General features: G+C 37.8%; 1 long non-coding RNA gene across 1 annotated transcript in view; it reads right to left on the reverse strand.

Annotated features, from left to right (window-relative positions):
• The window catches only part of LOC123632181, a 191,686-nt gene that overhangs the window by 147,233 nt on the left and 17,190 nt on the right, over nucleotides 1–27,263 (reverse strand). The window contains exon 2 of the long non-coding RNA XR_006733284.1: nucleotides 25,142–25,210. This is a non-coding gene — a long non-coding RNA (uncharacterized LOC123632181). The remainder of the gene's footprint in view (nucleotides 1–25,141; nucleotides 25,211–27,263) is intronic.

The following is a 27,263-nucleotide window of genomic DNA, read 5'->3' on the forward strand; positions in this document are numbered from 1 at the left end:
CAAAGACAAAGCCATGACCTCTGCCCACCTGGGAGACACACCCAGATCTCTGCCTGAGGTGCTGGCCCTGGGATGGAGCCCACAGTTCAGCTGAGCTATCTCCTATAACACAAAGAACAAAAGACATTCTTCTACCCCTCCTGACCACCTGCCTGAGTCAGGGATGGAGACCTCAGTTCCCAAAAAAGAGTGGGGGAAGTTTTAAAGAGACAGAAAACATCTTTTGCCCTTTTTTCCCCCAAGCCATTCTGTTACAATAATACAGAGATACAGGGAACCTATGCATCAATGCATCTTCCTTTTCCATAGGGTTGGGATGTGTGATCAGAGAAATTACAAATAGTCCAAGATAGTTGAGCATATATGCATCAATGGTGCTTCCTGCAGGTACTGAACACTGGACATCCAATCCTCAGGGAAAATATCCAGTCTGTGAAAGTATGTTATCCTTCAGGCACATGGCTAAAAGGAAGGACATCTACACATTCAGACTTTGTTAACCTAAAGATTACATTTTCTTTAGGAAATTTCTGACCTAAAATCTGGTATATTTCATTTCTAATTGATAATTAAATTTATACTGATGCCCAGATAACTCTGTTTAAAAGTATCTGGAACTCTTTTTCAATATAGTCATGTGTTCTAGTAGAGGCCAGCAGGGGCTACATTCTATGAAACTAAATATCTGTAGATCAGAATGTGAGCTGAAAGGAAGGGAAGTTTGTTGGGAAGAGGGTTTACCCCACAGTAAAGAATGTAGGGGTATATAACCAGCTGAGTTGCAATACCAGGGAGAATAATTAGAAGATCTATAGACCACACTCTGCACCACTCCTAACTCCTCTGCAGACATTACTAACTAATAACAGTGTTCTCTTCTACCTGAGGCATGACTCAGCCATATTACAACATTATATTGATAAGAGCTGGCATGAGAGTCAAAATCTGCTTTCCACCTGTGAGCTATTCCCTTATCTTCCATGATGCCTTATTCAAAAATTAGCAATCAGTAATTGCACTCAGGCCACAAATACTTACAACTGCAAAAAATGTAGAACTGGAGGGCAAACATAGATCTACAAAAACTTCTTTAAAATTCCTATGAGGATTGTCGGAGGGAGAAGTTATACTTTAAATTCAGGTGTTCTGTAATAAGCATGCAATTGTATAGTGTTTTATAATCTTCAAAGAACTTCCACATACTTTTTTTAAATTTAATTCATTGCAATCCTGTGTGACAGAGAATAAAATTAAACAAAAGCAAGAAACAACCAGAATATAAGAAATTGAGGCTTTGGTAATTTTGCTTTGATGATTTTGAAAGGCAGAGGTACTCGTCTGCATAGTGCATGAAGGGCTTGTTATTTTTCCTCTTCTCAATTTAGCTCTAAACAGTCTCTTTGACTCCCTGTATTATGCAGGACTGACATATCCGTGGTGGTTTTTCTTTGCACTTCTAACTCTGCATTTCTGGAGCTAAGAATAAAATTAAAATCACAATTGTTCCATGATCTGGAGCAAAAATTTGATCTTAGAAACAAAAATAGCCATTGAGGTAATATATTTGAATAATACTTTTACTTCCACAAACTTTTTGCTATAAAAAGCAGATACATTTTTTTCTAGATCAAATACATTTCAATGCAAGTAATCCTAATTGTAGCTAATTAAACCGTTCAGACCTTTGCTACCACAGATTGACATAAAAGACATCTTTGTTCTCTTGTACAAAATAAAATAATCTTTCTGAAAAAACAATTACTGAGATCCTTTCAAAACTTCAGCTTCTCCTCTGACTCACCTAATACTGGTAACATATACCAGTTAGTCCCACCGTGTTCCTTATAATTTGGCTTTGGGTTGCTAAAGTAAACTTACTATTCATATCTATGACTGTGCTATCTTTTATTATCATGGCTGAAATTATACAAGGTTCCAAAAAGAAATAAAAGCTTTGACTCAGCATGAACAAAAACCTAGTATAGAAAACCCCACAAATTCAATCAAATCAATTTTCTCTCATTCTAAGATGTACCTTACTCTGGGTACATATTTTCTTACACTCTGTGTAAGTCTTCTCCTAGGATTCTTTTTATTATTGTGAATTATTGGAAGCAAAAGTGCTAACTCATGAAATCCAGTTTATAAAAATGCTACTTATGTTAAACAAATTGATCTTACTCCACTCAAAGTAAAGTGCTTGCCCTATATTTCTGTGTCTTCCAGTTTAGCACATCTGTCTTAGATTTACCAGATGAATGACAAAGTTGCAAACAAAGTTTCTGTATCATTATGTCTTTAATTCCCAACATGTTCAAGAGAAGGAAGCCTAGAGTCAGGAGGAGAATGTGGCTATGGTATGTTCCATCATTAGTAAAACCAATTCAGAAATGTTTCCCTTTGAACATGATTTGACTGAGAAAGGCAAAATGCAGCCAGAGAAGTAAGCATCCATGCTGACTACTGACAAATGTGCCTTACCTAGCACTTCAAAATGCCCACCCAACACAAAATGCTGTTCAAGGACTACACTGCTTTCCAGCAACTTGCTAACTTGAGATGCAACTAAAGAAAAAAAGGTGGTTTTATTCATGAAAATGAATATTTGCTAAGTAAACACCATAAAAATTTAACTGTACTGTTTGCATCATCAATCTGAGAGCTATTTATTCACTGATTTGGGGAATTAATTCCCTAGTAGGATGAATAAAACATTATTTTCCAAGATTTATTTATTTGGTAAGTTTTTAAAAACACTTTGTAGCAACAAACTTTTTGTATCAGCAAAATTTAATAATAAACAGAGCTGGTAAAAGCACACTCATCGTTAGGAGATCTGTATAAGATGAGGTTTAGATTTTTGGTGATTTGGGGCAACTCCTTTAAACTTCCTAAAATTCAGGGTTTTTATCTATAAATGGAAATTATATTTCTCCCCCTTAAAGTTGTGCTAAGCACTAGCACATAGTAGCCCTTCATCAGTGGTAACCAGTAGGAGCAAAGGGAAGAAAACAGGAGCATAGCAGTATCAGAATAATGTTTTTGGTGTTTTTTTGAGACAGAGTCTTGCTCTGTTGGCCAGGCTAGAGTGAGTGCCGTGGCGTCAGCCTAGCTCACAGCAACCTCAAATTCCTGCGCTTAAGCGATCCTACTGCCTCAGCCTCCCGAGTAGCTGGGACTACAGGCATGCACCACCATGCCCAGCTAATTTTTTCTGTACATATTTTTAGTTGTCCATATAATTTTCTTGCTATTTTTAGTAGAGACGGGGTCTCGCTCTTGCTCAGGTTGGTCTCAAACTCCTGACCTCGAGTGATCCGCCCACCTCGGCCTCCCAGAGTGCTAGGATTACAGGCGTGAGCCACCGTGCCCGGCCCAGAATAATGTTTTAAATAACAAATTGATTCCTGTTTCAATTTTATCCCATTAAAAATTTTTCTAACAGTGTACATAAAAGCTACAAGCTCAAAAGATCTCACTCCTGTTAACAAGCAAGCCTAGCCACTTAGAGGAGAGATTAGAAGGCAGGGTTTAGGATGAAATACCAAGGTAAAAAGTGAAATGAACAAAAAAATATCAGTGGTTTCTAAGTTTATCGATTTTGCATAAATTACCATGCAGTCCATTCAAAGGTCCTTAACTTCAAATGTATAAAATGCACTTATTTTCTCTTTCCCGAGTCAAAATTCAAGCCTGAAGAGACAAATAGCATCTAATCACATATAAATAAAGGGAACATATTCCTGAAAATAGAGTTGCAGCTGAGAACATTATGTTTGAATGGCTTTATGTGGTGTACCCTGCAGGCCTGAGTCAAGACATAAGTGCAAGTCCCACGATCATCAAACCTGACCATGTTGCCTGGGTTAGAAGGTTACAGTCACGGATGACAACCCCAGAGTGCCCAGTAGATTTCCTGATGACTTGCTGGTATAAACAGTCATGGATAATAGTTTCTCCTCTTTGAACTTTGATTCTTTTTTTTAATTGAGAGAAAATGCATTTGGATAAACATTACACTGTGTACAATCTAATTTGTCCAGAAGAATCGCTGGACTCAAAGTCTTTATCAAATGACTAGGTAGGCACAGAGTAGCTCTTTACTCCAGATCTCAGTATCCCCCTTAGGTACAGATCAATCAAAATGAACTTTCTACTGCTTCATGGAACATTGTCATACTAAAACTCAATGGTTTAATTCGGTAAGAAAACAATGATTCTCAGTGCTCAGTAAGCTGCCAGAGGCTAAATACCCGGGACATATGGTTAACCACCAGCCCGGTCACTTTACCATGAGAGAGCCTTTGAGGTTAAAGTAACCATCACAACCCTCCTCTAACTAAGATGTCCCATGACCCTCTAACTCCGTGGGTAAGATAAGAGAACAGACAGAAAGTGAATATTATGTTAGGAGGCAGCCATTAGGGGCAACGCTTTGAAGTCAAGTTTACTGGTTTTACATGGGACAAATGACTTAGCCTCTCCGCATCTCATTTTCTTCATCTGTAAAACAGACCTAAATAAACAAGAAATAAATAAGATTGTTGAAGTCAATCACTTTGTGTAGTGTTTAACATGAAGTGTACCTAATAAATATTAGCTCTTACAGTATTATCCTTATAGATACATGTAGTATTGAGCAAAAAGGCAATAGATTCTTGAGTGCAAAATCTAAAAGAAGCTTGAAATATTTATATAGAAGAATTCTGAGTAGAAAATTTTTAGCTACAGGAAAAGAAAAACAAATGTACACTTATTAGATACATATTATTCTCCAAACATTGTTAGTCACTTATATGTAATCTTATTTCATTCTCAGAACAATTCTTCATATTAAATGTTACAAGTATTCTGACTCCATAGGGAAGAAAACAAACCTAAGAGACTTTATGACACTTTCACAAGATTACCCAGCTTATTGGAGGCAAAGAGGAGATTCTAATACAGGTTGATCCAACTTTCAAATTCATGTGTTTTCATCAAACTAGGATACCTCCACAATATATTCAGTGAACACATCCACCATGAATTGTGTCAGTTCAGATAAATCAACATGGCTGGGGTGAAGAGACATCAGTTTAAGTTATTAAGTTAACCACTTAATAACAATTACTGCAATTTCAACAAAGAGAATATACAACAGTTAATATCTCCAACCACAAGGAGAGTAAAGAGCTTGTCCATTTTAACTGTTATTAGACCCATCAGTTGTCTTATCTAATCACTCTGACCTTTATTTTACTACTTACTAAAATACTCTTTGCAAAATAATGTAAAAGGATCATTAAAGAAGCTAACCTTTGTAACACCCCTTTTTTCACAGGAAGGAAACTTTGTAGATGTCAACAGATTCAGTGATGTGCCTTAGGCACATAAAAAAGGCTTGCCAGCTGCAGCTCTGAGGTTAATATTTCACTATTATATAGCAACTTCCCATCTGAGGGTTTCTAAGACCTTTATAACTTTCCAAACAATCTAAAGGCTCTGCAGTCAATATTCTTCCTTTCCTAAATGAACATAAATTCTGCTCGAATTCACCAGGGAAAAAGCACAATGACCATTCTATCTGTGTTAACTGTGCCTGGCACTGGACCCCAGCTGAATTTTTTTATATAACTGTTATAGCTCTTAACACATTGTGGTATAATTATTAATTTATACATCTGTCTCCTCAAATAGCCAGTGGGCAACTTGCTGGCAAAGCCTGTCTTGTTCGCCTTGGTACAGTTTTAGTCGACAACCACTTAATGAGCATGTTCTCTGTGCCGGATCCAAGCTAGATGGTCAGGCTATAAAGACAAATGAAGCATGGCACTGGCCCTGAGGGTTGCTGTGGACAAGTGGCAGAGTCAGGTACATCCACTGATCATTTCCCCACAATGTGGGAGAAACGACAAGAGATATTCAGGCGGAGCACCATGAGAGTATGCCCAGACCACAAACCCAGCCTGGGTGGTTCAAAGAAGACCCTAGAGAAGGTGAAGACTGAGCTACAACCCAAGGATGTGGGCCTCTGCTTACTATCACAGAAAGTGGCAGATGGCAAAGATTCAATCAATAATCTGTGAAGGGTGGGGGGAGGGCAGGGAAGGAGGGAGAAATGAGGACATAAGAACAAGACTGGACTATTGATTCCTTATTTCCACCAAAGGTCTGGGTGTATAGATTTTGACCCCTTAACCACATTTTTTATATTGTTACTCATGCTTTCACCAGTTAAGATCTGAAGAAAATGTTCCTACTCTTTCTCTACTTCAGAGCTTCCTAGTTTCTTTCGCGTCATGGTGCATGTAGAAAATAATGTTTGTGTGGCTCCCCGAGGTAATCAGGAGAGGCTGACTGTGGCTAGAGGTGACCTATCAACCAGGCTCCAGTCAGCCACCCCAAAGGCTGAAGGGATCAGTGTCTCAAGACTTTAAGCCATTTGTGGCCCATTAGTGTGCAAAGCAACCACGTGGGAAGTATGTCCTAAACTAACTCCTTCCCTCTTTTCTCCTTCTCATTCCTGTCGTGCTCGTGCAGATGAATCACCCATTCTGTATGAAGTTCCATCATGCACCTTCCCTTAAACCTATAAACATTTTCAAATCTCTCCTACTTTAAATATTAAAAAAAAAACCCTCCTTCAACCCTACTTCCTCCTTGAAATGCATCCGAATTATTTTCTTCCTTTTAGTACTAAACCTGCAGAAAGTTTACTTCACTAACTAACTGCCTTTCATCTCCTCAATCCTGTACAATCCAGATAACATTCTGGAGACTGGCCATAACATTGTGAGCAAGATAGCCAAGGTCCCTGTCCTCAGGGAGTTCAATTCTCTTTAAGGAGATAGACAAATCAAAAAATAGATGTATAATATATTATAATATCATGTAGCTAAATGCTTTGAGGAAAAATAGAATGGGACAAGGGAATAGACAAGGATGGTGGCTACTATTTTAGAAAGGCAGTCTTGGAAGTCCTCTTTGAGAGGGTAATGTTTTGGCAGAATTAAGAACATCCAAAGAAGTGTAGGGGCAAGCTATGTGTACATATAGGAAAACAGAATTCCAGGAAGGAAATTTCAAATATTTTGATGTGAGAACTGGTTCTTGGAGCCCAGTAAGCAAGGGGGAGAGTATTAGGAGATAGGGATAGAGATGGGAGGCAGAAAGCCATCTATGCAGGGCTTTAAATGCCATGGTAAAGACTTTGTGTCTTGTTCTATGTGTGCTTAGAACCCTTGAGAAGATAGTGAGCAGAGGAGTAAGATCATTGGACTTATTATTTTAGAAGAATCCCTTTGACTGTGAAATTGAGAAAAGACTGGAAGAGGCAAGAGACAATAGTGATTAGATCAGGGAGGTTAAGCCAGAGGGGAGGAAAATGCTGGATTCAGGATATATTGATATAAAGCTTTAGAATTTGCTGAAGATTTGGATGTGGTATGTGAGATAAAGAAGTAAAGGATCAACCCAAGGTTTTTAATCTGAGCAACTAGAGGAAAAGTGCCATGAGGAAGCTGAGGGACTGAGAGAGTAGACCATGTTGGAAAGAGCATCTACATGAATATTGCAATATACAAGAATAATGACAGGAGGACTAGGGGAGAGGACTATGGATGACTTCAGCTGGGAGGAGTAGCTGGAAGGATTGTGTATAGTCCCACTTCTGCTTGGAAACCTTCCATGTCTTCCCATCTTTACTGCTTCCTGAGGGAAGGTGCCATGTCTTCTTTGCATCAAAGTTTGGAATGCCCTATGCAACCTGGGAGCTTAGTAAGTACTTGTGAAACAATGACTGAGTGGGATGAATGAATTATACACTATATATATGGCTCTTCAAGATTTCTCCACTCATCTCCCACAACCATATCACCTACTATCCAGCCTCACAAAGTACTTCACATTGCTGAATTTACCCTGCATCTTTCCACATTCACATTTGTCTTGTTCATGAGCCTATCCCAACCTAGATGATTTTCTCCTATTCCATAACTCCTATGTCCCTCGTTTCAAGATTCAACTCCCACCCAATGTTCTCCAAGAGCAGTGTCATCACACCTCACCCCCATATGTGACAAGGTGATTCTGCCTCCTGCTCTGTGATCCACTAGTTTCTAAAATAGCACTTCTGAGAGCCTTCCTTGGACTGGAGTTTGCATTTTCCTAGTCCTCTAGATTATCAAATCCAGGGCAGCAGAAACATCTCCCTATTTTTGCCTTGCTAATCAGACAGTTTTGAAAATTCTTTACAGTTGCACAACAAATTATAATTGGATTCAATTAAAATTAATTTAAACCAGGCAGGAAAAGATCTCTTCCAGCTAAACACAATTGGTATAATATCTGTACTTTCGAATTGTTTTGTTTAGGAAACAAATCTGAAATCATAAGGGTTTTTTATGAATATTCTGTATTTGAGGAATGAAAAAGTTGAGCTCAATTTTAAATGATGGTAAGTCTCTAGAATGGACTGAATGCCTGTGTCTCCCCCAAATTTATATATGAAAATCCTAACCCCCAATGTGATAGTATTAGGAGGTGGGGCCTTTGGGAAGTGATTAGGTCATGAGGGTGAAGCCCTCATGTATGGGATTAGTGCCCTTATAATAGTCCCCAGAGAGCTCCCTTGTCCTCTTTCCACCACATGAGGATACAAAAAAAGGATGGCAGTCTGCAACCCGTAAGAAAACCTCACCAGAACCCGACCGTGGTGGCACCCTGATCTAAGACTTCCAGCTTCCTGAATTGTAAGAAATAAATGTCTATTGTTTATAAGCCACCAAGTTTATGGTAATTTGTGATAGCAGCATGAACTGAGACAGTCGCCTAAGCTGTACACCTACCTCCTAGCCTCACCCTCCGTCATCCCCCAAGTGCTCCTGAGTCCACCATGCTCACCTACTTGCTGTTTACTATACATGATCTCTCACGACTCTGCACAACTTCTTCCCTCTCACTAGAATGTCTTTCTGCACTTTCACCCATGGAAATTCCAACTCAGCTTTTTAGATTTAGCTCAAATGACACCACCCCTATGAGATCTTCTCTGTCCTACTGGAGAGAAGTTGAGCACAGAATCTGCTGTTTCTCCAATACCTCCCATGTAACTCACATAGAGTACTTGCCTTAAGCCAGTGCTCACCTGTCTTGACTTCCTTCCCAACCTATCACTGTAAATCCTTCTAGGACAGGATTTGTGTCCAGTTATTTTTGTGTCACCAGGACTTAGTATTGGCTAGGAAAAAGTAGACACTCAATAAATAATTACTGAGGTGAATGAACCTCGAAACTCTCAGCCTGTAGCCTCATAGCTCTGCAAAGCAAATTTGTCTTAGTTTGTTATAGCTTCTTGTTTCAAAGATAAACTTTGATTAATTGTGGTATCTGGAGCCAAAGGCTTGTAGATGCCTCCTACCAGCTTTAGGAGCCCACACTACTATGAAATACCTTTGTTCCCCCAATAATTATGGTGCCTTTTTTCTTTTTCTTAATCCCTCTGGCCCTTTCAGTTGCTGATTGTGTTATTCAGCTGTGTAATCAGCCTGAGTGATAAGCTGTCAGCAGTTACTTTTTTAATGTAAATGATTTCTTTATCCATGGGTCTGGGCTGTATGTTTTTCAGGAGGTGGTACAGGATGGGGAATTAAGAGTGTTTTCTGGTGAAGTATTTTAAGGAGCTTTATAGATACTTATTTCTGATTTTACAAATATGCAAGCATCCTGGAAGTAATTATCAACATACTTCTGACTTAATTATGCTTAAAGCTTAAGAACATACCAACTTTGAGTTTAATAGACACTGCTAATCTGATTTTGCCTGACTTTGTACTTTCACACTTATAGCCACCCAACTTCCTTGAGTCTCAGTTTATTCCATTTAAAAAAAATGGCTTTCCAAGATTAGAAATCAACCCAAGATTGTGGAAGACAGAGCAGGAAATCATGATTTGGGCTCTTCAAGCCCAAAGTCTCCTGCCTCATCCCCAAATGCATCCATAAAACTAAATTATAATAAAAGAATGATTATTAAGTGCTTGTAATACAATAAATTCTGCCCTAAAGTTTCTGATCCAAAGGAGAACACGTGCAAAATGTTTCTTCCTATTTTAAGGAAAGGCTTTCCGTATTTATTATTATCTCATTAGTAAGCCCCAAGACAGGATTTCTCATCCACAGGAGAGAGAAACTTAGATATAGAGCATTCAAGTTCAAAGCCAGATCAGCTAGTTATTTACCGTACAAGCGTGACCACGGACAAAATGTTATCTCAAGAATAGAACAAGGCCGGGCGCGGTGGCTCACGCCTGTAATCCTAGCACTCTGGAAGGCCGAGGCGGGTGGATCACTCGAGGTCAGGAGTTCAAGACCAGCCTGAGCAAGAACAAGACCCCTGTCTCTACTAAAAATAGAAACAAATTATATGGCCAACTAAAATATATGTAGAAAAAATTAGCTGGGCATGGTGGTGCATGCCTGTAGTCCCAGCTACTCGGGAGGCTGAGGCAGTAGGATCGCTTAAGCCCAGGAGTTTGAGGTTGCTGTGAGCTAGGCTGATGCCATGGCACTCACTCTAGCCAGGGCAACAAAGAGACAGTCTGTCTCAAAAAAAAAAAAAAAAAAGAATAGAACAACAAATACCACCTGTACTCACAATTAAATTGGAACTAACCAATGAGCATACATGTGCACAGACGGAAGTAAAACTCAGTGAAAATCAACAGGGGCAAGGGGAGAGAAGGGGAAGGGCAATAACCTATCCAATAGGTACGATGTACACTATTTGGGTGACGGGCATACCTATAGCCATGACTCAAGCATTACAAAAGTGATCCATGTAACCTAAAACATTTGTATCCCCTTAATATTTTGATATAAAAAATAAATTAATAAAATAAAATTTGAATTTCAAAGAAAAAAAACCAAAATGTCAGCGAATAAGAAGTAATACTAAAATACAATTAGCCCTGGAATCTGTTAAGGCCCTTTCTCAGTCAAGCCCTCTACCTGGTGTTCAGTATTCAAATATTTTTAAAATGAATGAATAGATGAATGTATAAGCAGTTCCTGTGTATACCAAAGCCAGTTCTGAGCAGCCCCGTAGCCCGAGGTCTAAACAGCCTGTAAGGGAATTGATATTTATTTTGCTATTTAAACACTCACACATTCCTGAAAGTAATGTATTGTTTTCTTTACTGTATAGGAGAGGAATCCAAGGTTAAGAAATGGGTTCAGGCTCATATGCTGCCTAATAAATTCAGAATTGGGATTAAACCCCGTTTTAACTATCTTCAAAGCTCATGTTCTTATAACTCTACCAAGATGCTTCTATGATTTCCCAGTAGCTAAGCATGATTTAATGCTGTTCTTGCAGTATTAATTCCTCTAGTGATTCAAGATTCCAAATAGAATGTTGGACATTTTATGTATACTACAAGACATAAAGCCTGAGTATCCAGGGAGAGGATGTGGGGTTACCATTAAAGAGGACTTTTAGGCAGATAATTTAAACAAGTTCTTCAAAATAGGTATAATTGGTTTTGTGCTGCAATGCAATTGGACAGGATTTATAAGCAGGTGATTTTAATGACCATAATTTATTAATACTTTCATACACAGTCTCACAAAGGAAAAAGAGGGAAAGGAGATGGGCAGAAAGCTTTGAGGTCCATGGATTGAGTTGTCTAATCTCATCAGTTCTCCCTCAACAAGTGTCACCTCCTGCCCAGGTCAGAGCGGGGTGAAGATACCCAGAGATACTAAGGCTTCTTTCCCTGTCTGTCCCCAGAGTTCATACATGCAGAATTCTGAGTAGTCAGCCTCAAATTGTTAGCCCCACAATGGCTGAAATTATAACATGCAGATATTTATTCTGTTTAATAAGAAAGTATTCTTGGTAAGGTAAAAGATACAAGGTAGTTACAACTTAGAATAGATTCATTCAAACAGCTCCATCCTAATGCTTTGTTGAAATGTATATACTATAAATGTAGTAGTTCTAATGGAAGAAGAAGAATGGATAAAATTTTGGAAAGAAGGGCAGAGCAGGAAGATTTGCCACAAAGGAGGTAGCCAGAGGGCAATGAGAAATTCAGAAGCCCTAGACTCTTTCTCCAACCCTGACAATGGCAGCAATCTTGCATATGCATAAATACTAAAGCAGGAAAATAAATTCAGTGTAAGAAACAACTATAATGGTATTGTTTAGGGAAGAAGATATACATATTAAGTTGTATATCTGGTGTGCCGCCCAGAAAATAAATATTAATAGTAAACCCCTCAGGTCTCACCCACTAGGGCAGCAGTTGGGATGAGATGCTTTTTCTAGGGCAGCTGGAACCTTGATGTGATAGACATTGAAACACCCTTGAAACACTGGGAGTTAGAGCATGGATTTTTCCATCAGGAAAATATGGCTCTGCTGGTTTACCTGCCATGTAATCTCAGGTGGGCAAGTTAGCATCTCTGAATGTCTTAACTCCCTTCCTGTGAAAAAGGAATATTAATGCTTTCTCAGGGTCATACCCATTAAGCAATGTTAAATATGTGAGACGCTTAGCAGAGTTTCACACTCATTGCAGGTAGCTATGGAGGGATAATTGGCTAATTCCAAATATTATAAACATAGTACAACTATAATACACCATTGAAGTATAAGAGTCCTCTAGCTGTTCATATATTTGTTGACTTATGGCCATGTAAAACTATGAGTCAGATCTGGGAATTGCCCTAAGAGATAACCCAGCATGCTGTGAAAGTGAAATAAATCAGTATAGGCTGATAATCTCCCAGGAAAAATTATTCCCATGTAGTATAGGTGAGAAGGGCAGTGTATGTGTCAGTCATGCTCCTAGAGCAGAAGCTCCTGGGATGGCTAGCATGTTACCATCTCTTTCCTGGATATTACTCAACAACATCCAAAGTGTCTACCAAAGCAGGGAGTCAATGAATGCTCCTGCTGATGGGCATCTTAAAAATCCCTCCCAGCAGCTCTCGTGGGGCCCTAAGTTTCACTCAAGTCACTGGAAGTTAATTGTATGTGTGTAAAAGGGAGAAGGCAGTTTAAATTGTATTTAGATCGGTACAACAATCTCATTAAAGTTGAAAATGGGTTTTTCATCTAAATAAAATGTGTATGTGTCCCGATACTTGCTTTTGTAGAAAAGACTCAACTCCCTGACATATCCTTTCATTTTTTCTGGTTTTAACATCAAAAAACAGAATTTTGATTGGCTTCCATTAAAAGATTAAAGACAGTTGTCTAAGCTGTGGTCATTAGTGGACTAGGAAAGTTGAGGGTAGCTTTCAATATTCCTCCAGTGTATTTTATCCTCAAGCCCTACTACATGCTGTGATTGTGGGGGTAGAAGTGCAATTTTACCCAATTATAGAGGCACTGCCAGGAGAATAGAAAAGTTGTGCTAGTTCTCTCTTAAAGGAATAGTAATAAAATTTTAACATCAAAACTGCCTAAGAATAGACTTCTCAGTCAAGTAAGGAGAGGAAAACTCATAAAACTATGCAAAATATTTTCAAGAACTCATTAAGTATCCTCCTTATTTTATATATTTCATTTCATTCCTCAGAAAAATTCCACTGTAATGTACTGCTATTAAAGTGATTTTCTTTCTAGAAGTTGCTAGTAAATATTCCAAATCTAGGGAAAACAGGATTCTATTACATCACATTCATATACGAACTCTCAGAAAATCTCAGAATAAAGCAATGCATTTCCTAGCAACATTCCTGGAGTGCTTGCTCCTCCATGAGGAATATAAGAAACCTTCCAGAATTTATGAACTTAATCTTAAAGAACTTCCTTACTCAGTATCTCTCTATCAAGTCTAATGCAAAGAGCTACTTTTCCTTCCATAGAAAATATATTTGGTAAAATATGACACCTTATTTACAAATTCCTAATCAGTTAGTCAAAATCTTCTAATGACTGCAAGGATGTAATTTTAGTTAGTCACACATTTTGTAGATAAAAACAGAAGTGATAATCTCAGTTTTAATTCTGGAAAGAGTTGATCAGAAGATAACTTTTAAACAGCTGTACAGTAGACAGGAACAAAAGATGTGGAAAGGAGTGAAACCACCTTCTACTTTTCCAAGTGTGCCAACAATAACCTTATTCCAGACCAGACCAATATTTCTTTTCACAAAGAAAAGGGTGCTGGAAAACTTCTAAGCACAAAGCCACATAAATCAGAAAATGTTTAATGGTGTACATGTTTTCAATTTCTTTAGGCCCCCTCTTCAAACCCCAGCTAGGAATATGACATTAGTTCTCTGACGCAAAACTAAAGCATTGGAAAAACTTACAGTTTCTCCTTTAGTTGAACACTGGGAGATAGATCCAAAGCCATGAGCCACAGGGAAAGCACTCACCCAAAAAGCCTAAATCAAAAAGGTATTAGCATTATGGATGTGTCTAGTGGCCATTTAATAAAGGGAGCCTTTTGGGAATGAAAAATAATTCATCTAGTTATAAAGGTTCACCAAAATACAATATTTTATATATTCATTCCCCTGGAAGCAGTGACAGTTGGCTGATCCTGATCCTTCCACAGGAAAGCTATTGAACAACTGGAAACAGCACAATCTATGAAAAATGAAGAGCTTTCAAAGTGTGAAGAAATGAATGAATGACTAATGTGAAAGACTAAGATTTTTCTAGTTATCCCCTCCCAAACATTGAAGTTGGACCAGAGCAGAAATTAACCAGACTGTCTTTAAGTGCAGTTGACTTTTCACCTATTTAATGGTGTTGGGTGGGTCCCAGCAGACTGGAGATTTAATGGGCTGTGATCTGAGAGACACTGGGAAATGCTACCTTCACCCAATTTGTCTGTAAAACCATCCTGGCGTTGAAACTAAAACACATATTCACGAAGTCACTTTTTTAATCTAAGGTTTAGTCTCCAAAAGTCATCTAATTAAATATACGTGTATTTCCTTGAAAGAGAATACACAATAGCATCCACTAATAGAATAATTTATTAATCCATATCTCAAATTAGTAAAGAGATGAATATTGACAATTGAAGGAATGGAACAGGGGGCAAAAGTATTTTGGGAATTAAGGTCAGTAGCCTTACAAACATGAACTGAGAATAGTTGAAGAGAGAGGGTTGTGGCTAGATCCTGACACGTCCTGGGAAGCCAGAGAGCTGCACCAGGACCTTGAGACTTGGGTTGAAGAGGAGCAGACAGATGAGAGGAAAGTCCTAGACAATTTTTGCCCGCTTTCACCTAGGAAGGGATGGTCCCAGGTAGTGAGGCAGAAGCCAGGACAGAGTCAAACAGAATTCTCTCCCTAGGTTTCTTTCCAGCCCAAGTGCAACTTTCTCTTCTCTTCTCTTTTCTTTCTACTGAGAAAGCTGCTACTACCCCTCAACATGATTTTTCAGATAATAATCTATTTCCTACACTGAGTTCTTGCTTTGTGCTAGGAATTGCTGAACATTTTATATGCCTTATCTTATTTACTATTATATGGCAGATGAAGAAATCAAGAAGGCAATCCTATACCTCATAGGTTTCTTATGCAGATTAAATAAGATGAAGCATGAAGGAAGACATACAGTCAATGCCATTTCCCTCTGTTCTCCTCACCTTCACCCCTGCTGCTGTCCTTGGTGATTGGGAAATCCACTGTCCAACTGCTTACCAAGTCAGGCTAATACTTGAATAGCACAGATTTTTATTCTCAGACTGGTTCCATTATTTTTACCCTGTTCAGTCAAAAATTATTGTAGACCTTCAGTTTCACCTCTTGATGACAATGTTAGCCTAAGGAGACCAGATCTGCAAACATCTTTAACTACCCTCCTTCCCCCTCATTTTAAAACTTCATTACCTCATTTTGTGTCTCAGGGTATTCTTTGGAATATGAAATTATATTACAGAAGACTTATTATGAGAGAAATAAACCACCATGGAGTAATACTGGGCCCCAGGTGTCCAGTGTTTAGCACAAGGCTGGTACATTGTAAGCATTCCATAAATATATTTTTAAAGAATAAAAGAATTAAAGGAATACATCACATTTTTAAATCAAATAAAATATGTTAATATTGTATGTGCCTATAATTCTGTTACAAATCAAACATTACGTAAAGCTCAAAGGCAACTATGGCAAGTATCATGTCTGCCATCTGTCATAGTCATTTTCTGATGAAGAATTTTTAGAGTACTGGGAAGTCTCAGGAGTTTCATTAGGTGAGTTCTGCTGATGTTTAATGTGAAGATAACTGTTATTTGGAGGATAATTTAGCCAAATCAGAGATTCAAAGGATACCCCTGAATAAAATGACCCTCCTTACAGTCCATTCAGACTGCTCTTGCCTGAGTAAAGACTTCAGTCATCCCAACACTAAAATTTATGTGTTGATTGTGCAGAGGCTGCTCTCACTTTACATTCAGTGGAGACTGAAAATAAATCTAGGATATGCTGACTAATTCTCCTGCCAGATATCAGCTTTTAACATGCATGAGATATTCCCACTGTCATTTGCCTGAAGGGCATCAGAGGGAGAAAGGGAAATGTACTTCCTCAGAATGAACTTGGTCTAAGTTCTCACACAGTCAATATCATTACATTTTCTTGAGTTCAAAGCACAGGAATTGTGATGGATAAATAATAAAAATTTTAAAAAAATCTGTCAATATTCACCTCCACATTTTAGCAAACATCAAAGTAGAATGGCTCAGAGGCAATCAGCAATTTCTTCTAACAGGATTCGGCACCCAAATGATTAGACATTTTCTGATTATATGGATTCAGTGTGGATAGTTTCATTGTATCCTAGTGCTCTCAATAAAGTCTCTTCTTGCTGATATAGGCACCTATGAGCACCACAGACCTTGAACTGCTCACCATTACTCACCTTCTACAAATAGAAACTAGAGTCATTGCTTATGTTCACTGGTTGTCTCATTAATTTCCAACAACAAATTCAAGTCATTTGTTTTCTTTCTAAACTAACTTAACCTAATAAGCAGCCCACTGGAGTTGTTAGAGAGAAAAGCAAAAGTGAATGTAAAAAGATAAATTTTTTTAAAAGTCTGAAAGATTTGGTATGCTATGTCATACCTAATATACAAATACTTACTTTAACCAAAAAAGCAGTGAAAACATACTTACCTAAAAAAAAGAAGAGTGGGGATGAGTATGGTATACCTCAGAGTCTCCAGAAATTCAATACTGATTAGTTACCCAGAACAATTTAGTGACACATTTTGCAAGCAGAAGATGCTTGCAAATAAGTAATTTCATTTCATTACTCTGTGAGACTAGCATGAAAATGAGCAATAAAAGTACAGAGATGGGAAGAAGCACAGAGAAAACAAAAAGAACATAGGTGAGAATAAGACACAGCCAGAGATGATAATAAACCAGGCAAGGAAGACACCAAAGGGAGACAGAGGAAAAAAAGAGTAAGTCACTGATGGGAGATGATGTGTGTAATGCAAATCTTGGTTTATATCTTCTATTCCTTCTATTCTGTGGCCAATTCCCCTGATTCTATGACCTGTGAATGTTTAAAACTTATCTCAGGAATTTTGCAAATGGTAAGGGTTAGGGGAAGGGAGAGGCTTCACTGACCTCAGTTTGAATATCTCTGGCAGAATTCTGAAGCCACTTTGATATTTTAGCCCTTTTAGGTAATTTGATATTTTTGCTTGGATATCCAACATTTCCTTATCTTTGAAGTTCTATGAGAAGTAAGGGTTAATTCGTAGAAGACTGATCTCCTAAAGGTTGGCCTTCCAGAAAAAGTGTCACCCTCTTACACAGCTCCTTAGAACTCAGCCATGGGCTGAGTTCCGTAGGGCTACGGAAATCAATCCTGGTCAACTTCAAGGATAGGAGCGTAGTCCCCTGATCCCCCCAGGGTGAGTAATAAATCATGTTCCTAGATCACTATGTCATACAAGCACAACTGTAAGGCTTGGACCTCAACCCTCATATTATGTCAGGGGCACATGTGGGGCTCTCCTACCCATGAATGCTAAATTGGCAGTTTAAAATTGAAGCTAAGACTTCACTACAATCTTTCAAGATTCTATCCCAGCTCTTGATCAATCAGAAAACAGACCAATGCTTCCTTAATCATGCAGCTTAAAAGCTCCTCAGCCAAAGGGTTGGAATCTCTCTCTTAGAATCTGGCATTTAGCCCTTCCAGATCTCTGTGCACTCCCTGAGAACACATGCTCTCTCCTGTCTCCCTGAGTTTCCCCCCAATAAACACTATCCCACAAAACCTGATGTGGGTGCTGCCTGGTCGTGCAACATTGTTTGCACAATAGTCAGTGACTTTACAAAACATATTTTATTGTAAGTTTCCCCAGATTTTAACTAGATAGACTATTAAGGCTTTGAAGCAATTTAAACCTGATACTCTACCTATACTACCTGCTCTACTCCCTGTCCCCCACCTGCAAAGTCACTAGGATGTGCAATTGTAGGGCCTGAAATCAACCTGAACATTAGAAGCACAGTGCATCTTCACCCACATAGTACTCTCTCTCTTGGCTATGCAGCCCCATCATATCTTTTTGAATGACTGCCCTGTGCCAATTCCAAAGCACTTATGCCACCATGAAGAGATGGTTACAGAAATGCTATAAGAGGCCAGTCATGCACTTGATCTCCATGTAGAAGATAATTTTGATCTCTTCCAGACATCAGATTGCTCCTCTTACTGAAGTCAACAGGTTGCAAAGTAAAAGAGCAAAGATAAATTAACATGAACCTAGTAACCCTACAGCGGAAAAAATCAAAGTGAAGAACGTATACTAACAATAATGAGTAATCAGCATATATAATCTTTCTGTAGGGAAATCAAAAATGCCATCATCACTATTTGGGGATTGAGAGATACACTGACAAACAAAATGGATTTTCAGCACTGAAGAAGTAATGTGAGTTCTGCTTGAGGAAGAAAATACTGATTCCCACAAGTACAACCCATTATTTTAAAAGTCTCTTCTCCTCTAGTTAGAAGGAGCCTCTTTGGTTGTGATAATGCATTATCAAAACAGTAGTCTCTTTGTATCTGAACAATTTGGGGAGAATAATAAAAGATTGAAGTAAAAAACATTGAGAACCTTCTAAGTCTCTGAAAAATATAACCTCAAATAAAAGTAGATGCCCTATGTTTGACTAATTTGAAAATAAATTGAAAATTCACTACCGTGGTACTTTTTAAAAATTTGATAGTTCTTTGAAATTGTATTTTAAACTATCCCGTTTTGTTCTGAAAGGGAGATTTTTTCCCTATTTCTTTCTGAAAGTTTTCTCTCAAACATTTTTATCTGAAGTTTTAAAAAATACATTGTTCTGTCGTTTTCTCACTTTGAATTACTTCTTCCTCCTGGTTCCTCTCTCTCTCTCCCCCCCCCCCCATCCCCCTGTTCTGATTTGAAAGCAGAGTTGGAAATTCTCTGAAAAGTGGAAGTTTTGAAAAATAAAAACCTGCATAGCCTTCTCTCCATCAGTTAGTAAAAATGCATCCTTTTTTCTAGCTGCTTTTGCTTGTGGAAGCTCACTTATCCTGAACTAGTATTTTTTTTTAACTGAACAAACATTAAAAATCTGTCAGCAGGTATTTTTCAATGTGAGAGGCCTCAAAAAGGCAACAGAAAATCTATTTTCTTTACTGAAGATATTTCTGCTATGATGTTGATTCTCAGCCTATTTCAAGAAGAACCAAGTGTCCCAGGGGACTGATTATAAACTACAGTGTCTTTCATGACTAAATAGTCGGCTTGAATTTGTCCCATCTTGGCACCAAACTTAAATCTATGCCAGCTAAAGAACAACTGGGTGAATTCTTTCCCAGGAAACACTGCTAAGAAGCCGTGTGGCTTGGAGGTTAGAGCACAGGCTCAGGGTTATATTGTCAATCTAGTCTATGTAGGGCAGTTCATACATTCTGCCTGACTATATAATTTCAGTTCTCTTGACACTGGTAATTTCCTCAGAATCATTCAGATGAAAAATAACTAAAATTCCTTTTCAAATCTTAGCAAAGTTAGAGAGGCTGCCTCTTTGATACTCTCTTGCACAACCTTATGCAAAGGCTCAGCTCTGAGATGGGGATCAGGCCATGCCTGTGAGGCATGCAGACTAGATCAAGGGCCATATCAGAAGCTAAGTTAGTCCTAAGACTTTGCAGAACTAGAGAGAAATTGCTTCTTCTGCCTCCAGAGCATGGGAAAGTTCTGAGCAATTCCGCCAGCACTCAAGGCATATAGAAGCTAATCTAGGCTGTAGGCTCAAAGGCTCAACAGGGCAGCAGTTCTTGGGAAGCTTTCATGAATTCTACAGAACATCTCTGAGACCTTGAAGGGTCCAAGAAAGCACCAGGACATCTTTAGGTTCTCATTCTCCCACTCTTCCTTGAATAACCTCAGGTATAAAAGAAAACAGCTACATTCTCCCATCATCTGGAGATGCTCCTCCAATAATAAAGGAGAAGAAGGAGTAATGGGGTAGGAGAAATGAGAAAGCAGAAAGCTTTTTCAAGGCAGAAGAGGTTGTTAACATTGTGAAATGCTATAGGGTGATAAAGAAGGATGATGCCAAAGAAAAAAACCATTTAGCAATTGGACCTTGTACAGGGAAATTTCTATAGAGTGGTAGAGGTTGATGCCAGGACCTGAGGAAAGAATGGAAAATGAAAAAAGAAAAGAGCTCATTTATTGTGTTAACTTTTTCTAATTATTTTGGTGAAGACAAGAAAAAAAAATAGTGATAGGTCAAGTGATATCATTGGCAGGGGAAGGAACATGAAATAAAGGTTTTCCTCAGCTCTGTGTCACAGAAAGCTCAACCAGACATTTGGTTCTCTTCTAAATATTCTAAATATATAAAATTCTCATTCTTAATAACAATCATCTGATAAAATGTTCCACAGATAATTGAACACTACTGAAACTCTTTTCTTAAATGCTAATGGAAAATAATATAAAATATTCCTTTCTGGTTTCTTAAAGGAAAAAAAATGTATATGTGAGGCAAAAGTAAAGAGAAGCAAATATATAGTTATTCCCTAGAGGAAAGTCATGGTTCAAAAGTTAAATGACTATATCAGAAGCGATACTAACCTAAGAAGTGAACAAGAAAACTCCATTAGGATGATTTTTCTTTCCTCTGAACTATAGTGCTCTATCCCATGAGAATGCTAGGGGAATTTTATAGCATAAAAGTTTCCCCTTTATTGCAGTGATTCTCCTCCATTGCAGAGTTTTTTTCAAATAAAGGCCCTTCTGTTGTCCATCATGGCAAAGTTCAAATAAGTCTGTGTTTCTTACTCAGGCCTAAAGCCAAAGTCTCTGAGGCAACTGCAAGGTGCCATATGGTACTGCACCTGCTATAAGCTCGTTTTCACTTCTGTCAGCGAGTTCAGACTCCTGGGACTGCATGGGTTATCTGCCAAGTGCTTATGCCATAAGTGTGTCTAAGTCAAATTCCTCTTTGTTTTCCAGCTTTCTATACTAAACTTTTTACCTTGGTCTCCAAAAGAGTAGAAAAACTGTGTACAATGATGCAGATATGGCATATTCTTAGAAGACTTCTTTCGCAAGTCGCTAAATATTATTGGGGGGAAAAAGGCATTTTTGCAAAGCCTGGCATAACAAGTGCTAATTGCTAAAACTAAATTGCATTGTCAAAAACCAAATATGCAAAGACTGCTTCTTCTTCTTCTATGAGTATATTTCTCTGGGTACCCAAAAAGGCTGTTGCTTTCTATATCATTCGTATTCTGAATCTTATCTGGCATCAAAACTCTGATATAGATCTGCAAATAGGATATCCAGGTATAACTAGTAACAGCTACCACAACTGCCATGGGAAATCTTAAGCTTTTGGCAAGACGTTGCATGATCATCATTTGCTAGCTTGCCAGATGGTAGTTCACATATGTTTACAGGAGGCTAGCAGAGTAGCTAAGAGAGCAAGCTCTAGATCCAGACTGTCCTGGATAGTATCACAGCTCCACCATTTGCTATGTGACTTTGGGCAAGCTACTTAACATCTATTAGCCTTAGTTTCCTCATTTGTAAACAGGGATAATTCCTACCTGATGAAGTTGTTGTAAAAATTAGATAAAGTCTTGAGGGGGGGGTGCCTAGCACACAGTAAAATTCAAAAGTGTTACTTTTTATTATTAATAGGAAATACTTTTCTCCCATTATTTTTAGTATTGTTATTCTTTGTGCCATCCTTCAAGAACTTAGTCCTCATCTTCACAGAGTTAGAGTTCCAATTTGGACTTGCCCCTGAAGGAAATATTGAAAGTCTAATCCTGCCTCCTTGCTGACCAAAAAAACACAAACTATTTAAAAGTTCCTGCAAATTATCAAAGATTGTACTTTATTTGATTTTGGGACACAGTGTTTTTGTTTAAACAACCAACCATAAACTGGGACATTCACTTCATATACACTGGATTACAATGCCATGGATTGGGCCATTTTGGGGTTATGATAAAAGCAGCAATTTAGAAATGGGGTGAAAGGAAACACTATAAACAAGAGAATATTTTCTCCTTTCTAAATGTCACACATGGTGATTGAACTTTGAAGCCTCCTAAGAATTCTTCTGATTAGCACAGTAGACTGGCACTTTAAAAGCATCTTCTCATGCAAGATAAACAACAATCTCTGTGAAAGAGACAAATGAGTGATCACTTATCCTTTCCCAGATATGGAACCTGAGGCTGCTGGAGGTCAGGTTTTCGTCCAGGGTGACACTGCCAGTTAGTGATCGGACAGAGGCTTGAACCAACCCTTCTTTTCTTCATGGCTGGTGCCCTTTTACATAGTCCAAGATCCCTCCAAAATACATGAGTTAACCAAGAGGAATGAGGGACAAACTAATCTTTTAATTTAAATTGTTTCAAAACATTAAGACTAAACAGTATCAGCCAAATCAACTGATACTCCTGCAGCATCCTGGGTCATTTACTGGAGGAGTCTGAGTCAGTTCCATAGTTCCCCAGGTTTTACTGAGTACTCAGAAAAGGGAAGTGATGAGCAAATCCTTTAAGTATTTAAAAAATGTCTCTAGGAGCACAAAGAAATATGAAAGACTACAGTTTTTAAATCCACCATGTGTACACAGTAATCCCTCTCACACTAAGAGTCAGTAGCTGCAGCAGGCCCTTTTTCTATATCAAAAAATCCCATCATCTTAAAAGTAAAATCTAACAATAATTTTTTAGTTCTTTATCCAAAATACATTAAAACTATGCACAAAGGGTCAACATATTCCAATTAGTAGTATTAAAGTCTGAGATCATTTTAGATCAAGTAATACCTAGGAAATAAGATAATTTACTTGGATTAGAATATATTAGAACTGGTTTTATGAAGGAAACTCCTACTATATATTGATTTTATCTGCTTAAAAACTAGTATTTCAATTAACTTTCTTTGGTTATTGGCAAAGGATGCCAGAGAAGAATGCATGATCCCATCCCTACTGAGGAAGCAAAGTGATATCAAATAAAAAGTGTGAAGTTTGGAGATGGATAACCTTGGCTTATCTCCTAGATCTTTCAATTTGCTAGCTGCGAGCTTTGGAAAGGTCCTACTCATTGTCTAGAAAAGAGGAATGATAATGACATCTTGCCAGGTAGTTGTAAAGATTAAAATAATTTATGTGAAGGGCCTGTAGTGTTTATTATTATGTTTCCGACTACACAGCACTTTTTGAACAACCTTGCTCAGTTTGGGAAATTTCTCATCTTATGGCCCCTCCTTCTGAAAACATAAACCAAGAACCCTGACCCTCTCTACACCCCAGGCACAGACATGACTTAGCCTCCCCTCCAGCAGCCCCAGCCCCCACAGTCAGATGCTCCTCCCAGTGGGCATTTCCAGTTTTGGCAGGAGGAGCTGGGGCCAGTACCCTGCAGCAGTGCCAATAGGATCTCACTGGAACAATCCAGCAATGTAATTTCAGCTAATATCAGTTCATAAACTAATGTAACTTAATAAACTCTTTGGCAACACTGCTGGAGTGATTTTGGTTATTAGCAACCAAAAAACCCTGATCGAAGAAAAATCTATTCTCAAATATGGCATGAAGTACACATCCAACAAATGATAGTTCTCCATCACCCCTCTGTATTGCATCCACTATATTAAAGAGTATTTCCTATTAGCAGTTAACTTTTATTGAACACTTATTATGAGCCAGAAAAATGAGAAAACTAAAGCATAGTCATTATATTAATTACCAAAGTTCAAGTGGCTAATAAATGGTAGAACCCAAATTGGCTCATCATCATCATAAATAAAACCTATTTTATAAATAGGAATCTGGGACACAGAGAGGCAGATACCCTCTCAAAATCACATAGCTCATAAGCAAAGCAGCCAGGATTTCACAGTATACTACTATGCTTTCCTTTAATGTCAATCATACTGGGGCTTATCTTTTTAATAATATCTACCAATTACAAAGACAAGTCAAATCTTGGTATCTAGAAGAATTCTCTCTTTGACTTTTTTCAATAAGCATAATAAAAAGCCCACACTCCTCAATGTGAATGGAATCCTATCTTTTAATCTTCAAGTTGTCCTCTAAATGAGTTCAGGCAAGTGGCATATTCTATACTTGAAGAGTAAGGAACGAAGTCATTATTCTTTGATCGATCCTGATGCCCTATTATCTTCCACTCTGGAACTACAGACTGTAAATTAAATAGTCAATAAATCTCACAGGGTTCATTATAGTTATAGATTCTGGACATCAATTCCTGATTTTGGTACTTCTGTTGATTAGCTGACTATATAGCACCAAACAAGTGAAAACAGCCCTATCTATGAGATGCCCTTTACTACTGAAAGGTATAATTCTCTTTGTTATATACTACCTCTATTAAAGTCATTAAACGTGGCTTTAGCACTAAGGATACTGAAGTAATTGCTGTTGTTCTCATGGCGAAATAGGTAAGAGCCTGTTGTAACACGTAGCAGACACTCAATAGGTCTCAACTAATTTTTTTTAAAAATGAATACTTATGATGTCCATGCTTTGTGCTGAATATTATGTTGAACACAATCTACAGATTTTATTTTGTAATGAGAAACACTTTTTTTAAAAACAAGGAAGACAAGATTTCAGCTTTGAGCCTACCAGGTCAGATGCTTGGAAGTGTTCAAAACACTACCTTCTCAATTTCTTCCTTTTGAGCTTGTTACATTCCTGGAAATACAATAAAGAGAAAGCATAAGAACCAGAGGCACAGGAGCAAAAAGCTGTTCAGAGTGTTCCTGTTCACATTAGAAACAGGAAACCATAAAACTTGAAAGAACAGTCTTGGTCTCATTTCAACTACATCCAAATTTGAATGACCTAAGGGACAATTTGGCTACATGTAAACACTTTACACTCATTTGAGACATCAGACTTCTCTTTCGACATCTCCAATATATGAGTGACACAGTTCTGCATACTGCCACAGGTTCAAAGTAAAAAACTAGACAATAATTTCAATGTTTGAGAAAAAGAAGATAGAATCCTTTTTTACTCAGTCCATTTGATCATATGTTTTGGCCTCAGTGCTTTGCAATTTTTTCTTCTTTTTTAGTTTAAGAACAAAAGGAAGCACCCAAAAGGGTAGCGAATCTCTTTGGGTCATGTTGGGACAATAAAAGCACATAACCAAAGATTGGCAAGTCAGGACAGGAAACATTTCAGGGAGTGTGCTGCAGCTTCCAAGTCTTCTAGTACAATAAAGCCTGAGGCCTGCTATCTCCAGACCTGTAACAGCAGAGGCTGCAGAAGCTGTTGGATCCTTGAAGTTTCAAAGCAAGTTTATATGAGCTGACTACACTACCAGAGAGGCCTGACACTAAAAAGAGACAGCATGTGTGCATAAAAAAGGCTGGGAACACAGGAAGGGCTCTTCTGAAAAAAAGATGTGGGAGTCACATGAAAATGCCAACAAAAAGGAGAACTGGCTTCCTTGGCTATGTATGTAGATGATCACCCTCAGCTAATTATGCTAAATGCCAAAGAGCTAACATCTTTCCTGCAGACTCACAAGGGAGATGTATGAGGAAATACTGGTAGGATTCTTGCAAGGCTGGATTGCTAAAGCAGCTTCAAAGGGAATTGTAAGGAAGATGTGAGAACATCAGGGGAAATCAGTGCTGTATGTGCAAAGGAAATGTTTCACTGCACAGAGCTAACTGTTCTTTCATACACTTGTTCCAACAGGAGATTCATTAAGACTTAAATGAAACTTACGTAGTTATTATACATGACAGAACATGTGCCATGAAAAAGCAGGCCACCAAGATTTGGGAAGATGTTCCCATGTTCCTTGGTCATTGACAACTTTTTCTTAGTAAAAGGAATTTAAAGTCCTGCTTATTCTACTATTTATCATCTTCCCTCCTAATTTTTAACTAAAATTCCAAGTCACTAAGGTGAGTTATTATTTTGATTAATTTGACATTAAACAGTTAGGAAGCGATATATTTAACCCTTTCAAAGGGAATTTTTCCTGCCAAAGGGACTCTTCGTTACCAAGGTCAATCTCCAATTGGTAGGTGATTCTCCCTTCACTCTCCTAATGGCAGGCATTTCAGACCAAACAAACTTTTTGTCAGCATTCTTTAAAATACACCTTGGAGGTGACTACATGTTCTGACTAAGCCAGACACTAGCTGTAATAGGTACTTTGCACTTGTACCTTGAATCCCCTTTGGTGCTAATTAGTATTTGTAAAATGGAAATTTTTTATAGCATTTCATCACCAAAGTACATTAAGTACCAACAATTATAAAAGATTTTGAGACTGAAAAAAAAAACCAAGGTGAATTAATCTTTTTATTGCTTTATGAAATGTAAGAAAGATTCTAGTCCAACATAATTATATGATTTTATAAATCATATAAAATTAAATATTTAATTATGAGGATCAAATTAAAAATTTACTTGTCAAATAGTCTTTTAAAAAAACACTATAAAGTATACAATATTGCATCTTCTCATCTCTCTTTTGAAAATGACTTTAAAAGAAAATATAAGCCCATTATTAACCTAACTTAATATAACAACTTGATTCTATACATATATGTTCATTGAATGATTTAGATATCTTTAAAATGCCCAATTCAATATGACACATAAAAAAATCACAAAAGTGAAATGGACCTATCATATCTGATTTAGATATTCATTTTTAAGTAAGAAAAATCTTAAAGAAATTTCAAGAGTTGAGAAATTTTACATTGTATCTTGAGCCAAG

This window comes from Lemur catta, chromosome 2 (genome assembly GCF_020740605.2).
Source record: "Lemur catta isolate mLemCat1 chromosome 2, mLemCat1.pri, whole genome shotgun sequence".
NCBI lineage: Eukaryota > Metazoa > Chordata > Mammalia > Primates > Lemuridae > Lemur > Lemur catta.